At 45.6% G+C, this 13961-nt stretch overlaps 1 protein-coding gene across 1 annotated transcript in view; it reads right to left on the bottom strand.

Annotated features, from left to right (window-relative positions):
* The window catches only part of KPNA5 (karyopherin subunit alpha 5), a 710535-nt gene that overhangs the window by 579835 nt on the left and 116739 nt on the right, over positions 1 to 13961 (bottom strand). The gene's annotated exons all lie outside the window — the stretch shown is intronic.

The following is a 13961-nucleotide window of genomic DNA, read 5'->3' on the forward strand; positions in this document are numbered from 1 at the left end:
AGCCACACTCTAAGGGACTACTGCCACACTTGGCAGGGTAACAAATACACTCCCTAACCGATTACCTTGCCACAATACAGTAATGCATAGGTATAAATTGGCCTACAGGGGTTAACCTGGGGTTCGATGGTCAAAGAGTATGTGACTGTCTGACCGAGCATGCTTCAGTATGCCAATGGGGGTAGTACTGGGTGTTAGACACAGGGTGCTAGTATCGGCATGCATGTGTGCAGTGCTTCACGGGTGTGTAGAGGTTGATGGTGCCAAATGGCTGTACAAGGCTTGGTGAGGGGTATACCTTGGCATCAGGCCACATGAGAATGGTCTGCATTATGGCTAAGGGGTGTAGTGTCCGAACGGACCACACAGGTGGGTATAGTATTCACCAGTCTCCTGGGTCGCTATTGTGCACGGCCAGTGCTGTGCAATACTTATGGCATATAGAACACATACATGCCATGGACGATGTTTGGGATGTGCACACATCCCACATTCATTTACAGTGGCATGTGGAAAAGTACCTGGTTTGTCTGGCCCATGTGTACACAGAACGTCATCAGATGAGACAGTCCTGCCCTCATGTGGCAGGGTAATGGACAGCAGGTTGACCCTGCACCTACACTGATAGCATGCTACAGGTATTCCCTGGTGTTAGTGGCATCTGTCCATACAGAGTGGCATCTGTCCATACAGAGCATGTGTGTAAGGCATGGTATATCCTTTGTGGATCACATTTGATGGAACCACAGTTGTTGCAGGCATCCAGCAGGAAACATAATGAAGGTGCATTGTCTGCAATTATGTGCCTATCGTACGGATGAAGAGGGTGCCATGGCCTCTGCAGGCCACTGCATTCACACCATAGTTGCTATCAGTCGCCAATACACAGTGTACTACACACATCATGGCTTTTGCTTTGCCCATGTGTGTGCGTATGAGACATGGGTTGAGTATGCACTCTGGGTAATACTGGGGTTGCTGACTGATTGCCTGGCCTTGATGTCACATGTATGGGTATGGATATGTACCTCAGCCTCTCGCCTATTTCACAGCTGTTTTCCCTGTACAGTGGACATTGTGACAGGTACTATGGCCACCATATTAGAAAATTACAAAACCCGCTACACACTGCGTCCAGGTGTCACATGCACACCCTCCTCCATACAGGATACGAGGTGGACACACACACACACGTCATGTCCTAGAAACCCTACCTAACTAGTTTATTACACTACAGCACTATGCAGTTATAGTATGCACCAGTGATTACTGCAGTATTCACTCCCCAAAAGGTGTATATGACATTGGCAGACAGACATCAGCAGGATTGCCAAAGTAGAGCATTTGACATATACTGAGTGGGACTAGCCTAAAATGCATTGCTCCCTACACAGACAGTGGAACACACACACATCCAGAACTGCCATAGGTGGGTATAAAACCCTACCAGAGTTCTGAATCACACTACAGCAGTACACAGTTACGGCACGTGCCACAGAGATTACTGACCTATCACTTTTCCCAAAGGTGTATTTCACAGTTGATGACATCAGCACACTTGTCAAAGTGGACCATTAGAGGCTGTAGTGTCTGTGAATGGACTCAAAGCATTGCTCCATACACTGACATAGGAACACACACAAACACCCACACTTGCCATGTCTGGGAACAGAACTCCTACCAAACTTGTTTATCACACTACAGCTGTATGCAGTTACAGGACGTGCTACACAGATTACTGAGCTACAGCTTCCCAGAGGTGTATTACTAGGTGAATGACATCAGATGCCTTGCAAAGGCTGAGCATTTGGATTGTGGGGAGTGTGGCTAGCCTAAAACACATTTACACACACGCATGTCTTCTATGCCTTCTTACATGGAGTCCTGGAGCAGAACGTTGCCAACTTGTATTTATGAGTGGAGGCAAAAAACAAACAGTTTCCATTTGAGGGTTTGTCCTGGTCCTGCCCAGCTTATCTGCCACAAAATTTTGCTCCAATGAGGAAGTTTGGCAGTGAAAACAAGGGATAGTAGAAGCCTCTTGCCACAAAAAAACAACACAGGAAAAAAGCACTGCAAAACACTTTCACCATCCCCTAGAAGTAAAACAATATTTTCCACAAAGTAAAAAGCAACACACCTGTTTAAAAGTCACTAAATGTATTGGGACAGTATTGAAAATACTATAACAGCATTTTCTGTCATAAAAGTAAAATGAGGAAATCACCCCCCCCCCCCCCCACCAAAGGGAATGTATCTGCCTATCAAAAACATTAGTAGGAAGTAGATACTCAAGTCAGCAACAGAAGCACTCTTTAGCAGCAGGAAAGCTCCAAAGAGTTGGCATCAAAGCCACTCCAACTCTGCTTCAAATGAATAATGCCTCGAGTATATAGAATGTGCCCTTGAAGGTTTGGAAGTTGGCCGGACAGCATCCTGTGCAGGATAAAGCCCATTAGCCAAGGCCACTGCAGCAGTAATAAATAAAATTACTATCTGAATATTCCCAACTTATCAAAACAGAGGAAGACATTTTTAGCTAAAGACAGGACTGAAAAAGGGTGACCATAAGAAAGATTTTACAGAATATATATGTGGGTACAAAGATGCAGAAAGGGGACATTTTAAAATAAAATACGGTATGATGAAAAAGTAAAACTACGGACACATAAAAAAATGTACCAGATGTCTGCTAGGTGGCCATCAATACAGAAAAAAGTTATGCTCTTACCATAATGTTGCATGTTTTCTCGATCTTTATTCATTCTTGATCGGTTCCGAAACCTTGGAACAGACTCTGCCATTACATCAAGCTCGTGCCAGCCAAAAACCCTCGAGCCAAGGCTACCCATACTGCCTCTCTTCCTTTTTAACTTAGACAGAGTTTAATAAGAAAATATAAAAGCTCTGAGCAACAATCCTATAAAAACCCCAGGGCTAGTTCAGAACATCCAGGAGTCCCTAGGAGGGGGCAGGAGGATGGGAGGTCAAGAATGAATGAAGATAGACAACACAGATAGAACATTACGGTAAGAACATAACTTCTTTATCTGATGTTGTCGATCTTCATTCATTCTTGACTGCTGGGACAGAGTCCCCAGTTACTTTGGCATTCCTCAGCACCATAAAGCCAAAGGATGCTCTTCTCCTGGAGACCATGTCCAATTTGTAATGAGTGACAAAGGTATGAGGGGTAGCCCAAGTTGCAGCTGCTCATAGGTCTTCCATAGAAGCTCTGGAATGGAAGACTACCAAAGTGGAAATGGATAGTGTCGAATAAGCTCTAATTTTTGTTGGTAGGTAGAGTTTATTCTGGATTGTATATAAATGTAATGCAGTCTCGCAACCATTTAGACAAGGTGACCTTCGAAACCAGTTTGCCCAATCTGATGCCTGAAAAGGATAGAAATAGTTGGGTCTGATTTTCTAGAGGATTTTGTTCTGTCCAAGTAAACATGTAATTATCTCTGGACGTCCAACAAATGCAAGCAGTACTCTCCTTTGTTTGAAAATGTTGGAAAGAAGACTAGAAAGTCTATGGTCTGGTTGATATTGGAGTCGGACATCACTTTAGGAAGGAAGGAGATTAGTTCCAAGCGATACTCTCTTTGTGGAAAATTATATATGGATGCTTCACACACAGAGCCTGTAACTCTGAAATTCTCCTAGCGATGTGATAGCTACTAGGAAGAGGGTCTTCCTGGACAAAAACATGAGGTCACAGGTGGCTGCTGGTTCAAAGGGCTGACAAACTAAGCACCAAGACCAAGGTTAAATTCCAAGGTGTTAAGTGATCTTTGAAAGGTGGCTTCAAATGTAAAGCGACCTTAAGAAATGTTTTGCAAAGATGGTAAGACAAAGAATAACCATCAAATCTGTTATGGAAATTCAAAATGGCAGCTAAACTGACTCTGAAGGTAGAAGTTGAGGCTCCCAATTGAAATAAGATGGCCATGTATTCCAAGACCTTGTCGACTGGAGCCGAGAAAGGATCAAGACCATTTATTTTTCCAGACTAAACAGAAAATCTCTTACATTTGTAAAGATAAACTTTTCTGGTGGACAGTTTATGAGAAGCCAGAAGTACCTTCTGCACTGGGGGAAGACAAATTGTTTCACTTGGCAATTACTGGAAGTGGAGAAACCAAGCAGTCAGCTTTAGAGGCTGGGATTGACCAAACCCTGAGAATGAGCCAACAGATCTGGAGTTGGATCCAGAGTCCACGGGCAGTTAACTAGGTGAGGCCAAAGAAAGGGCAACCAGACTTGGCAGCGAATACGGTGCAATGAAAATCAATTTGCTTCTCAACCATTTGATTTCCTCAGAAAATGGGGAATTAGAGGGATTGCTGGAAAGGCATATAGAATTCCCAGGGGCCAATCGTGGAGGAGAAGTGCATCTTTCAGGGACTCCCCGCGAGGGGGGACTAGGGCAAAGTAGCTACTGCATTTGTGGTTTATGGGAGAAGCAAACGGGCTGCAGCAAGACTGACCCCCATCAACAAAAGATTCTCGTCGCTATGTTGGGAATGAGATACCACTCATGAGGTAGGACACACTTGCTTAGTTTGTCTACAATCATGTTGAATTCCCACAATCATGTTGAATTCCCAGACTATACATTGCTATTAGAAAGCAGTTGGAATCGATTGCCCATTACCACACTCAAAGCTTCCTGACAGAGGACAGGACCTGGTACCCCAAATTTGTTGGATGAACCAAAAGTACAGTTTTGTACCTACCATAAATGTAGATGTTCGAAGATCCACATTGCTGCAGTCCTAACACTTAGGTAGTCCGCTGTCCCTCGGTCGGCCCGAATATCAGAGTATAAGGCTGACGTCGGTCAAGGCGCATTTGACTGACATCAGAACGTCAGGGTACAAATGCGCATGACCGACGTCATATCCTCAGTCTTTTCTTGCCCCAGATGTCAGAAGACCCTAAAAAGAAAGGTCCAAACCCAAAGACAACAACTAAACAACCAACCAGCCTAATACCAAAAATATGTACAATATATACAACATATATACAATAAGCACAATATACCTCAGATGGATAACTCAACCCACACAACCACCTCACACTACAGAGGGGAAGGAGGGAGGGAAAATTGGACTGCAGCAATGTGGATCTTCGAACATCTACATTTATGGTAGGTACAAAACTGTACTATGTTCTTCATCTCACATTGCTGCAGTCCTAACACTTGGGTAGAATCCCAAAGCAGAGGTAAGGGAGGATGGCCAAATCATATAGAAGCAGGAGCTGCCAAAATGCCCTGCAACACAGCAGTGGCAAAACCAGCCCTGGATTTAGAGTACAGTGGAAGGTGGTAATGCCTAGAAAAAGTATGCACTGAACTCCAAGTGGCTGCCTCCAAAATATCCTTAGTTGCCACCCCCCTCAAAAAAGCTGTTGAAGTGGCAGTAGCCCTAGTGGAATGAGGCCTAATTCCAGCTGGAATCTCTTTGCCATGATGGGAACAACAGAAAGCAATGCAAAATCCAATCTACTTAGAAATAGTCTGTTTTGACACGGGCTTGCCCTGAGAGCACAAAGCAAAAGAAACTAATAACTGCTGAGATTGTCTGAAACCTTTAGTTCTGTCCAAATAATATCGCAACTGCCTGTGTACATCTAAAGTGTGCAAAATCTTTTCCCCTTTATTTTGGGGATTTGCATAAAAAGTAGGCAAATGAATAGTTTGGTTTAAAGCCACACTAGAAACCACTTTAGGCAGAAAGGAAGGATTAGTACGTAAAGATACCCTGTCCTTACGAAAAATTAAGAAAGGCTCAACTGCCATAAGGGCCTGCAATTCAGAAACCCTTCTTGCAGAGGTAATGGCCAACAAAAAAGCAGTCTTCCATGACAAATATTTCAACTCGGCAGTAGCTGCAGGCTCAAAAGGTTGTAGAGTGAGTTTCTCCAACACAAAATTGAGATCCCAAGCAGGAGTAGGAGCTCTTCGTGGGGGTCTTATATTCTTTGCCCCTCTAAGAAATTGCTTGAACAAAGGATGAGAAAACAATGGTGGGTCACAGTCATAGTGAGCTGAAATTGCTGCAGCATGAATCTTAATAGAAGAGAAGGACAAACCTTTGTCCAATAACTCAGTAAGATATTGAACAGCCACACTTAAATCAGGCTCAGAAACATCCAAATCCTTAGCTGCACTCCAAAACAAAAATCTCTTCCATTTATCTGCGTACACTTTCCTTGTACTAGGCCTTCTAGCTTCCAAAATCACATTCAAAACTTGTTGTGGAAGTTGAGACCCACTATGGTTTAAAACAGAATATGCCAGGCTGTTAGGTGAAGAGAGTGAAGCTTGACATTGAGCAGATGGCTGTCCTCCTGTGACAACAGATGTGGAATCAAAGGCAAAGGCCATGGAGGCTTCCGTACTAGACTTCTCAGTAATGGGTACCAGTGCTGTCGAGGCCAATCTAGAGCTATCAAAATCATCCTTGGCTTGTCCTGTCTGACCTTCAGAAGTACCTTTGGGAGGAGAGGCAGAGGTGGAAAGGCATACACATGAAGATTTGTCCAACTGAAAGAAAGAGCATCCACTTTCCAAGCTGTGGGATGAAACCTCTTCGTGCAAAACTTTGGCAGCTGGTGGTTTAGTGGAGAAGCGAACAGATCTATGTCTGGAGTTCCCCAGGACACTGTCAATTTCTGAAATACATGAAGATCCAGTTTCCACTCGTGGGGATCCATGATTTGTCTGCTTAACACATCTGCTAAGGAGTTCTGTGCTCCTGGCAGAAACCTTGCCTGAAGACTTAGTTGTAAACTGAGAGCAGTCTCCCACAAAATCATTGCTTGCCTGCATAGAGGATAAGAATGTGTTCCCTTGCTTGTTGATGTACCACATGACAGTTGTGTTGTCTGTTAGAATCAACACCTGCCCTGGAAGAAGTAAATCCTTGAAAGCTGTTAATGCAAACTGGACTGCTAACATCTCCTTCAAATTGATATGTAGATGCAGTAGTCTGACAGGCCACTTGTCTTGTATCCACTTTCCGTTTAGATGAGCTCCCCAAGCTTTGTCTGAGGCATCTGTTGTTAGAATCTGACTCGCCTCTGGCCGGGTCACAGAGAGTCCCTTGTTTAGGTGACATTCCTGAGCCCACCACAAAAATTCCTTTTGAATGCAAGGTATTATTTGAATGACAGTGTCCAGATCCTGGCAGTGCTGAGTCCATACATTTTGAGATACCATTGCAACTTCCTCATATGCAGTTTGGCATTGGGAAGCACCAGAATACAAGATGCCATGAACCCTAAGGCTTGAAGGACTGTCCTTGCAGTCAGCCCGGACTGAAGAGAAAGATGATGGAAGTAAAGGGAAAGATTCTTTTGTTTGTCCGGGGTTAGAAAGGCCATCTGGGATGCTGTATTCAGTCTTACACCCAGAAAGCACATGTCTTGAGAGGGTACTAGACTGGACTTTATTTCGTTCACAGAATACCCCAGGCATCTTAGCACTGCTATCACATATTCCAAATGACAAAGAAGCACGTCCTTTCCTTGAGCCAGAATCAGGCAATCGTCCAAATAAGGATAGATTTGTATTCCTTTTAGCCTGAAGAAAGCTATCACTGGAGCCAGAACTTTTGTAAATACTCTGGGCGCAGTAGATAAGCCAAAGGGCAATGCAGAGAACTGATAGTGAGAAGTCCCAGTCCGAAAACACAGATATTTCCTGCAACTTAGTCTGATGGGAACATGAAGGTAAGCCTCCTTGAGATCCAAAGTTACCATCCAGTGATCCTTGCCCAGCAGAGGTAAAAGTTGTTGTAACGTCAACATTTTGAACTTGGGAATGTCCAGATAAGTGTTGAGGATAGATAAATCCAAAATTGGTCTCCACGTGGCCACGCTTTTTGGTACAAGGAACAGGCGAGAATAAAATCCTAGGCCCCTTTCTGGCATAGGAACCGGCTGTATGGCCCCTATTTGGAGTAACAGAGAAATTTGCTTGTGAGCCTCTATTCTTTGTTGAGGAGGAATGTCTGGCATGCCTTTGAAAGGAGGCAAGGTATGGAAATAAAACCTGTACCCGTGATGTATGATATCCAACACCCATCTGTCTTGGGTAATCAAACTCCAATTTTCTTTGAAAAGTGCCAACCTTCCTCCCAAAGGTGCTGCCAGGCGAGAAGGTTCTGGCAGCTGAAAAGGTAGGTCATTGGGTCTGTTTACGAAAGGACTGACCCCTGCCCTCACCCGAAGACTGTGCAGGAGAACCCCCAGTTCTAGGCCTGAAAGAGCCCTGACCTCTGCCCCTGCCACGTCTAGATCTACCTCTAGACTGGGAATCATAAGGATACGTCCACCCCTTAGTAGGCCAATTTCTACTAAACTTTGGAGGCTGAACCTGCAAAAAATCCTTAACAGTCTGCATAGACTTAGCCTTGTCTTCCATTTTCTTTAAAACTGTCTCAACAGGAGAACCAAACAAGACATCAGATTGTAAAGGGGCATCCAAAATCCTAGTTTTAACATGGTCAGATAAATTTTGATCCCTCAGCCAGGCATGCCTGCGAAGAACTGACCCAGTGGCAGCCACCCTAGAGGAGGCCTGTACAGCATCAAAACCACATTGCAAAGAATGCTTACCCACCTGTTCAGAAACATGCACTAAATCTTGTAACTCTTTACAATCAATACCTTCCGCCAGAGCATCAACCTTAGATTTCAACTGTGAAAGCAGATAATTTTGATATTTTAACATGTGAAACTGGCAATTCAAAGCTCTCATAGCTAGGGTGGAAGAAGTATAAACTTTCTTTCTCCATCTATCCAAGGCCCTGGCCTCTATCTGCAGGAACCGGATTCTTGACAACAGAAGCCTTAACACCCTTAGGCCCCTGGCTAACAGTTTCTGGGTCTGCCCTAGGACCCTTAAAAAGATACTTATGAGCTTCAGGCACCCTGTAATACCTATCTGGTTTAACAGGAGCAGGAGGCAAAGAATCAGGATTAAGAGAAGCCTCCGCAAACACATCTTCCACCACAGTCAAAACAGGAGGTATAGCCAAAGGCCTATGCTGGGGTAAAAACAAAAATTCCCTAAGCCTTTTCCTGGAGTCAGAGAAGTCCTGACCTTCCCATTTAAAGTGCTCTCTCATGGAGTGAAGGGTCTCTGAAAAAGAAAAATCCTCAGGAGAAGCAGAAGGAGTAGAATCATCAACATCAGAATCAGAATAATGAGAATACTCCTGCAAGTCTTCAGCCGAAGACTCAGACACATCCGAAGCCTGCTCATAATCCCCCAACACTGGCTCCATCCTAGGCCTCTTATCAGGAGGGGGCATAGAACCTCTAATTAAAGTAATTAAATCTTCTGCCATTTTAAGCATGTGCTTCTTGGGCACAGAACCTGAAGAACTAGGAGTGACACCCACAGCAGCTAAACTAGACCTGCCTCTAGGAGAAGCCTTGGAAGCAGAAAGAGAGGGCCTAGACACCTTAGGAAGGGAGGGGAGTAAAGTAATCTGAGAAGCCCCTGTAGCCTGACCTACCTCCTGGGAGGCCACATCCTGTAAAATCAAAGTTTCTCCCTGGGACTCCAGAGGCCTCCGTCGGAACCACCGGTTCCCCTGATGCCTCTAAAGAACCGGCGTCCGGTTCGGACGACTCCTCTAACCTAGCTTTAACTGCCTTGTCCTTGCGCTTCTTTGAGGAAGCCGGAGCCAGAGCATCCGACGGCATATTGTAATTGCACCGCTTCCCAAAGACCAACCTGGCACAATCCAACCTTCGCTTTATAGTGCGTTTATTAAACCTAGCACAAAAGCGACACCCAACAACGTCGTGTTCAGGTCCCAAACAAGGTATACACAAATTATGGTAGTCCCTATGCGGAATCTGTTTCCCACAAGAAATACAGTTATTCACTTTTTCTGACATCCGGTAAACCACTGAGGCAAGAAAAAACCAAAATATTCCCCAACGGGGTACTTAACCAACTCTGACTTCGGTCTGAAACTCCGAATTCGAAAAATTTCAGAACGCCGAACGGCACTTGCAACACTGCTTCTGCATCGGACCATGCGGCAAAAAAGACTGAGGATATGACGTCGGTCATGCGCATTTGTACCCTGACGTTCTGATGTCAGTCAAATGCGCCTTGACCGACGTCAGCCTTATACTCTGATATTCGGGCCGACCGAGGGACAGCGGACTACCCAAGTGTTAGGACTGCAGCAATGTGAGATGAAGAATATCTACTGACATGTTCTTTGTCTGGATAGCAATTGTCCCTGAAGGAAGGGCAGACTGAAATGCTTGTAACGCTAGAAGCACTGCCCTCATTTCTAGGACACTGATGTGGAGATTGGCCTCGATGGGACCAAGTGCCTTGGACTGTCTTTCCCTGAAAATGACCCACACCACCCTATCAGGGAAACATCGCTGGTCACTATGGCCTTAGGCTGAGGAGCAGAAGGGCAGACTCCATAAATTCTCTTCTGGCTTCACCCACAAAGTTAAATCCTGTCTGTAGCCGTTAGTTATGAGGATTAGATGGGATAATGGGCAAGAGTTAAGAGACCACCGAGACGCCAGGAGCCACTGAAGCAGCTTAATGTGTGCCTCACCAGGGGGACACAAGTGACTGCCGCTGCCATGGACCCAAGAAGTTGTAAAACTAGACCAGCAGGAAATTTGCCTTTGATAAAGTTGAAGTTGCAGCTTCAAGTGATACTCTCTCTGTCTGTAATGAGGAAAGGAAGCCATGTAGGATTTTATGTTTAGATTTTTTCCGATGAATTCCATTTCCTGTGTGGGAGATGGGCATTTCAATAAACAGAGCAAAATCAGCTAAGACCTCGATGAGACGTAGAATGGAGTCAAAGGCGGAAAGCAGCAGATGCCTGGTGGGGGGCGGTGAGGAGCAAGTCTAAGTATGGAAATGCATTGAATCCCTGTAGCCTTAAGTGAGCTGCTACAACACCCTGGAGGTTGTAATGAGACCAAAGTTCAGTGCTAAAAATTGGTAATGACTGGCTCCTAAGCCGGAAGCGGAGAAATCTTCTTGAGTGTTGGTCCCCCTTTATGTAGCAATACACATCCTGAACACCTATGGAGCATAGCCAATCATCTTTCTCCAGAAAAGGAAGGACAGACTGAACCATGACCATCTGGAATATTGTTTGTTGCATAAACCTGTTCAAAACACCGAGGTCCAAGATTGGCTTACAGTCCCCTATCTTTTATGGCACTGAAGAAAAGAGTAAAATCCAGATCCTATCTGGTCGGGTGGGACTGCTTGGATGACTCTTTTTGAAGCAGCTTTTGAATCTCTAGTGCTGCTATATCTGACTGGGTGGAACATTGGGGAGTCACCTTTGTGGTTTGGGAGAAAGACTGAAAGGAATATGGTAACCTCTGGTAACCGTTTGCACCCAGGAATCAGATGAGTGTGCCAGGCTGCATGGTGCAGAGAAAATCTTGACAACTTCCAGAGATAAGCAATTGGGCTGCCGCTCAGGAGCACTGGTAGGGTTGCCCAGAAAAGAAATCCCTGGAAGCCTGGTTGCGTGAACCCCCCTCTACCACAGGAGGGAAAGTCTTCCCAAAGAGTTCCCCCCCTCGGCCCCAGGGGGAAAACTTGACATGTGTGCCCCAAAAAGGCCCTTGGGTCTTCCTGAGCCCCATTTTCCCACTCCTCCGATTCCTGCAGTAAGGTCGTTGAGGAGCAGAAAAATGCACACCCACAGCAGAAAGGGTCTTTGTCGTCCTCACACCTGGCCAAGGTGGCTCTGACTTTTGGGCCAAACAATGAAGTAGCATCAACAGGAGCGTTGACAAAAGACAACTTAAAGGAGTCTGCAAAATCACACAAGCGCATCCAGATGTGGCACCTAATGGCAACACCTGTACCTGCTGTCCTGGACGTCCCTTCGGCTGCATATGCAATAAGCTGCAAAAACGAGTTGGAGATGGACTCTAGGGTGGCAAGCTGGGAGGCAACCTTATTCCGGACCTCTTCGACACTGCTCCTGCCAAAGTATCTGAAAGCTCAGTTATCAGTTCACTAGTTCCCTTTGGAGTAGGGTGTAGTGTGCCAAGAAGTTCAAGGATCGAACAGCGAAGGTCATTGAAGCAAAGACCCCCTTCCCAAACCTGTCCATCGGCTGAGACTCTCGGTTTGGTGGATGGACAGTTGCTCTCAATCGGCAGGGTCCTTTTTTGTGGCTGCTGCCACCACCATGGAATCCACTGCTAGACCCTTTCGACCAATGGGGCTGATCCTCCATGCACGATAGAATTTTGTCCAGTCTCCAGGGAATGGACTCTGGTGTCAGGAGCCTTCCACGAGTGCTGCACAATGAATTTTAATTAATTAGTTTATCTGCAGGCAGGGTAGCCCAAGTAGTAGATGGCTGGGCATGAAAAGCCTGCAAGAAGACAAGATTCCCTGGAGGATGGGTTTGAGTTCTTCAAATTCTCGGTTTCAGAAACTCTAGGATGTCTCCAAAGGAGACATCTTCAGGGGGTAAATGCGGGGACCCCTCCCCTTCATCGAAATCTGCATCTTCAGCGACAGATTCTTCTGGAGAATCTAGGTGCTCTCTCTTGCACAATCTTTTATGGTGTGGCTCCTCAGGAGGAAGGTCTGAAGAGGATTCCAAAGAAAGGGGACCCTGACGCAAGGTATCTTGCTGCTCCGAGGTAGCAGATTGTGACAACTTCGAGCCAGATTACACATAAATGTGAAACTTCAACGGGTATGCTGCCAACTGTGAGCCTGCTGAAGCTAGGGCTCTCCATAATCTGGAAAGCAAGCCCATCTGAAGAAGGATGGGAGCCAGAACACAGAAAGACAACCTCAGAACCAGGGTCATGCCACCTCCCAGAGTAGGAGCCAAGAGAGGACTTGTAACTGCCAGGGCATGAGGAACCGCAGACAGTACCATGAAAAAAATTGGGAGCCGATCCAGGGATCCTGGAACCGGCAGCCAAAACTCAGTTTGTGACGGGTTGAAGACCACAGAGTCAGTTCCAGTACCAAGGTGAGATCCAGTCTGTACCAAAGTAGCTGGCACCAAGATCGAAGTAGTGGGCTCCAAGACCTGCAGAGAGATTGGAGGAAGATATGTGGGAGCCTGGCAGAGTAAACCTCTGCTCGGGGAAGGAGGGAGGTCTGACAGCAAGCAGGAAGACCTCTTGGCTGATCCATTAATCTAACTACATCCATTTTTGAGACTCTTGCAGGAATGGACAGACATTCTCAAAGGCAATTCCGGTCTACAAAGGGACTTAACTGCCGACCCAAAAATGGGTCTACAGATGGGGAGCACCTAGCCCTGGGGGTACTTAGTATCTCAACCTTCGGCACCATGGTCTGCTGAACAGAAATTTGCTTGGCAGGGGAAGTAGTAACCAAAATATTTGAGGAGACTATTGTCAGTGCTGAGGAGGTCATCAGTACCGAAAACAGTTGGTGCCGTAAGAGTCTGGGTAGCCTCAAGGATACATTGCACCATGGGTGAGTTAACCAGTTTTGGTACCGGAGTAGGTGTCAGTGCAGTCCTAGGAAATTTAGGCTTCCATTCCGATGGACAAGTTGAAACCTGGGACTTTGGAGTCTTGGATTCATTTACCTTAGAGGAAGACTGTACAGAATACCTCCATTTTTTTTTTTATTCTGTCCTAGGAGATTTAGATGAATACATCTCAGAGAGCTTCACTAAATGGGCATTTTAGCAATCCCTTAGAGAGTTTGTCTCTCTGCAAGAGTCCAAGCTGAAACCTTTGCAAAGTTCACATGGAGGCTGGATCTCAAGATGGACACCCAAACATGAAAGATGCCCATCGGAATTGGGCACCTTTCTGCCAGTGTCTCAACATTGCTTGAACAGCCGTGGTTCCCTTCAGTTTTTCCTGCCATTTTTGGACACACACCACACAAGATTGGCTGGGACAAGCTTGACATAAAACAG

The sequence above is a fragment of the Protopterus annectens genome, chromosome 1.part0, assembly GCF_019279795.1.
Source record: "Protopterus annectens isolate FY-2018-M chromosome 1.part0, PAN1.0, whole genome shotgun sequence".
In the NCBI taxonomy this organism is placed as follows: domain Eukaryota; kingdom Metazoa; phylum Chordata; order Ceratodontiformes; family Protopteridae; genus Protopterus; species Protopterus annectens.